Here is a 4,772-nt window from a genome sequence, read left to right as displayed (position 1 = left end):
AGCATTTTTTAATTGACTGCGAGTTGTATTTTGTCTATGTGTTCTTAATTCTTTGTTTATAACCCATGAGCTATTTGGGTAAGTTGGGATAAACGCTATACGCGGGAAGGTATTAAAGGTTAAAGTTTAAAAAAATCAGTTGTTGATATTGATTTGAGGTTGTATGGTATGAAGTAACATTTTAATCATTATTATAAATGTACTCCAAGAATTACATAATTTTAAACAGTTTGTTTTTACTTTTGTGACAACTTTTGTTCTTTAGGTGTTTTTACTTTTGTGACAACTTTTGTTCTTTAGGGCATATTTTAGAGGTGAACTCACACGTTGAAACAGTCGTTTTACTAAACGCTCAACAAACAAATAGCAACGGTCAGCCTGGATTTTGAATTCAGCACAGATGTATCTAGCAACAAGTATGTTATATGTAATACAAAATAATTTAAATTACCGCGTATGTTCTTAAAATGTATTCCGTACTGCAAAATATGTGAGTCATGGTAGATTTAAAAGTAAAATACTGATTTAAGTATTATTACATTAAAGTGGCGTTTCAACAACTATTAGATTATTATAATTTCAAAAACTCATTTTAGATAACAAAGTTCATGTGAATAGCGAATGATGTGGTAGTTAATGATTGTAAAACATAAACGTCATATTTGCCTTCTGTAGTATCTCTATTCTAATGCAAACTTTGTTGTAGTATGTAAACGTTTTCCTAAAAAACGCAATTCTTTTGTTGAAAATGTTTTTTTCGTACACGAAGTGTGAAGATAAAATTGTTTTTCATATATATATATATATATATATATATATATATATATATATATATATATATATATATATATATATATATATCCTTAGCATTTCCAATAATATATTACTGCTAATATATACATTTTTGCATACACATGGGATCCCGTAAACTGGTACAGGCATATCAAGAATCACAATTTATACTGTTGGAATGTCCTTGTAAGTATATTGCATACGTTCTGTATTTACAAATGTAGTTGAATACGTCATAAATATACTTGTGATGATCTCGAATACACATGATTAATTATTTGTATGTTTATTATATTGAAATCTACACTTGCATTTGCAAACAGCAATACATTTGTCAAGTCATGTCAAGAATTACAAAATAATACTATATAAATGCCCTTTTCTTTTCTATTAAAGTCTATATTGTTTGTGGTGCCGAATAAACGTGTTTGTCTTGACCTTGCTGCACAAAGTTTGTCATTTCAAAATAATAATTAATACCGTTTAAATGTCCCTTTGTATGTATTGTATACATCTTGGTTTTACTTGCTTTTAACCTACTTTAACTGATTTCGCTACACATTATGTGTGTGTTCAATTAAATTAAAATATTCTGCTGCATTGCCATAATAAATAAATTGGCCAAGTCATGCCAAAATTTCAATTTATACCGACGATATGCCCCTTTAAATGTTTTCTGTACACCTTGTTTTTAGTTGGATGCTGTATTATCATGCTTTTATTGATCTCGCTACACATTGCATGTGTTTTAATTTTATTTTAATATACGTTTGCACTTGCATACAAAATGCATGCACTAATATGTGTTTTGACCTGTATCATGTACGTGGTTTCCACTGGTGTTGTTTTGATAATTGTATTTTATGAAAAAGCGACCCTAGTGACCTATTTTTTTATATTAAGTTAAAACTCATTAAACATTTAAGTAAATGTTGGCAAAATCTAGGTATCGAAAGTCATATAAATATAAAAAAGACTTATATGAACTTTATTAATTTTCAAAAGATGAATTATGGTGCTTTTTTTGTAATTTAATGAAAAAAACATTAAAAAGTGGATGTCAAAGTAAATCAGCATTATATATATATTGAGGGAAATAGAGGTTGGGTTCAACAGTTTTCTCATTGTTTTACTCATTTTTTTTATTTTTAGTAACTTATTTGTGAATTGTTACCATGCTGATATAGGCTTGTTGTTCAATCGCGAATAAACAATTAACATCAGTGATGACTTATGATTTGTATTTTTTCATTTTTCTATCCACATATGGTTTATGCATTTTTTAATCGAATTCCAGGTGTAACCAACATTTATTTAAAACTGCAGCATATGTCCTTAAATCTGAATCGGTGGTTTGTTACCAACACGTGATTAGCGATTGTCCAATCAGAATCAATTATTCGTTACGGGCACTTGCTTGGCTCAACGTAATCATGCGGTGGTAGATCGCCAGTAAACCGGTAGTTAAAATCGTCAGGAAGCTAGAACAAATGAGTTTATATACGAAACTGAAGTGATATCAACGTAATATGTGGGTGCAAAATAGTATACTATTTATATGACAAATCACCTACTAATAAAACCGGCTTACTTTATTGAAAGTCATTCTTCTACTTCAATTACAATTCGTGTACTTATGAAATATATTGGATGGCTTTGTTTTGCTTAAAATGAGCCAATAGTCAGCTTTATCGCTAAACATTACTAAGCCATATTGCAAGATATGTAGGACGAAACAATCAACGTTGTTAAAAAAGAGCACACATATTAAAATGGGTTCCTACTCGTGAAAGAAAAGAAAAACTGCGTTGAACGCCTACTATATCACTTAACAGAAATTGGGATTACATTCTAAATAGACCGGTTACCTTCAAACTGTCTCCAGCGCACCATGCAAATCTGGGCCCGGTGCTTTGCTGCTGATAGAACCAGTCTACCACGGTCTTGTTGGTCCAGTCCGCATTCTGAATCATCTGCCAGGTCTAAATGGTTGGTGGGGGAAAATAGTGACAATGATTCGTAATTTGCTTGAAATCCGACAATTTTGCCTCATAATGCAACACATACTTATACAATATTTCCAAATAACTCTTTTTTTCGTTTTTTTTCTTTTTTCTATTTATGAACGTTAACTTAATGGCAAGTTAAATGTTAAGCACTCTTAAGTATTGAACGGTCATATATCTATAAATATCATATTTAAATTGTCGTTGAAGGTCATTTAATGTATATTTATTTCTTATTTTTATATATATGATCATGTTGTTTTCACTTATTGAGCCTTTTTCTGAGAAAACTGGGTTTAATGCATGTGCGACACTTTCCGCTTAAACTTGATTTTCGGTAAGGAGGGACTTCCTTGAAACTAAAAATACCATAAAAGCGGAAAGTGTCGTCCCCGATTAACCTATGCGGACTACACAGGCTTATCTAGGACGACACTTTACGCACATGCATTAAGCCCAGTTTTCTCAGAACGCGGCTTATATTATTTATACCAAATGCGTCGGTACAGGTCCTTTAAAAACAGAAATAGGTACCTTCGATGCCGCATCGACAGCGTATATACCATAGTTCGGCAACGACATGCCGATTGCCAATGGTGTTCTCGGGTAGTAGTAGGCAAACGACAAGCACATCTCTTCTTTAGTTGTCAGACCACCCTGTCATAAAAAACGCGTTATTTAAAGTAGGGGTTTTTAGAAAATTAATTTTGTTTATCGTAATTTCTACAGAAATGTTACCTTGCCATTGTTAAACGACTCGCTGGTTGTTTAATTTATACGCATCAACATAATCGTTGTATTTTCACCGGAAAACATCAAGACATCCAAAAGAACTTATCAAGAAAAATTAGATACTATTCTGTGTTTGTTACCTAAACTGGCTGTGTTTTTCCAACGGTGTTATAGTGACAATCTACTCTGAAGCTGTCACCCTTGAAATATACAGGCACATATAAGTTTGACAAAGCAGTTTTATTTATTGAAATGCATTTTTCTATTCAAACAACGCCTGCAATTATATTTTATTTATGTATTGCCACATTGCGTCGATGATCAAGAGGAGCCCTACACTTATTTCAAATTAAAAGAAGTAGAAGAAAAGAAGACTTGATCAGATGTTAATACGTTTGGTATAACAAACTAAAATATTCGTATCTCTGATGACATTACTATGTTAAGCATAACATAGCGGTAGGTTAAGTTAAACATAAATTTAGCATGATATATATAAAGCATGAATTGTGCTTATCATAAAATATCTTAAGCAATGCGCAGTTGATTTCCTAAACAAGATTTTGACTTATCGTAGCTTGTGCGCATGTTAAAATGCTTAGAGACTACGAACTGCTTTGAAAATAATGTCTACTTGGTATGTTGCTAGTATAACATTGTAATGAAAATAACCTTTGTTTTGTATTACTTTTGTGTACCCAGGAACTCAGCCTAAACTCTTAAGAAACTGTTGCTTGCCGTATAGAATGACTACACGAGAATCACAACTACAGGGGTGAAGATTGAGGGGAGGACAATTCTGTAGACTGATTTTGACTACGCGAATAAGATTTATGTAAATACTGGGTGAACGGCGATCTCTTCCGGTAATTTCCGAAGGTCCTGAAAGTTGAAATCGTAATTCGGATCGGTGATAAGCAGCGGAAGCTCGCGCCCGCCCCGGAAGTGACGTGTGGTGATGCGGACACCAGCGACATGCGAGTGCTGAAGGACCCCAAAGATCTTGAACTCCGTAATGTTAGCTTGTGCCATGCTCTGAAAAACGGGTGAAGAACACTACTTTGGGACTAATTAGTTTGTTTTGTGTATTGTCATTTATTTTGTAACAAGATAAAGGCCTTAGCAAGTGGATGTATTAACTTGCCATTCTTGGCAACCTTAGCCGATAGCAACCGCCAAAAATTTTGATTGGCTCCGAACACAGCTCTATGAAATCACTGCGACCACATAAGGATGGCAAAT

The 4,772-nt window shown here is 33.1% G+C and overlaps 1 long non-coding RNA gene across 1 annotated transcript; it reads right to left on the bottom strand.

The window, feature by feature from the left end:
- Positions 1-2,076: 2,076 nt before the first annotated feature.
- On the bottom strand, positions 2,077-4,563 carry LOC127863525 (uncharacterized). Its single transcript, XR_008041081.1, has 5 exons — positions 4,374-4,563; positions 3,671-3,730; positions 3,333-3,455; positions 2,661-2,774; positions 2,077-2,273 (listed from the first exon to the last, which is right to left on the bottom strand). It is a non-coding gene; the product is annotated as an uncharacterized LOC127863525 (long non-coding RNA).
- Positions 4,564-4,772: the final 209 nt, after the last annotated feature.

Source organism: Dreissena polymorpha, unplaced genomic scaffold, assembly GCF_020536995.1.
Source record: "Dreissena polymorpha isolate Duluth1 unplaced genomic scaffold, UMN_Dpol_1.0 chrUn012, whole genome shotgun sequence".
Classification (NCBI taxonomy): Eukaryota; Metazoa; Mollusca; class Bivalvia; order Myida; family Dreissenidae; genus Dreissena; species Dreissena polymorpha.
This window is presented reverse-complemented; position numbering and strand designations above follow the sequence as displayed.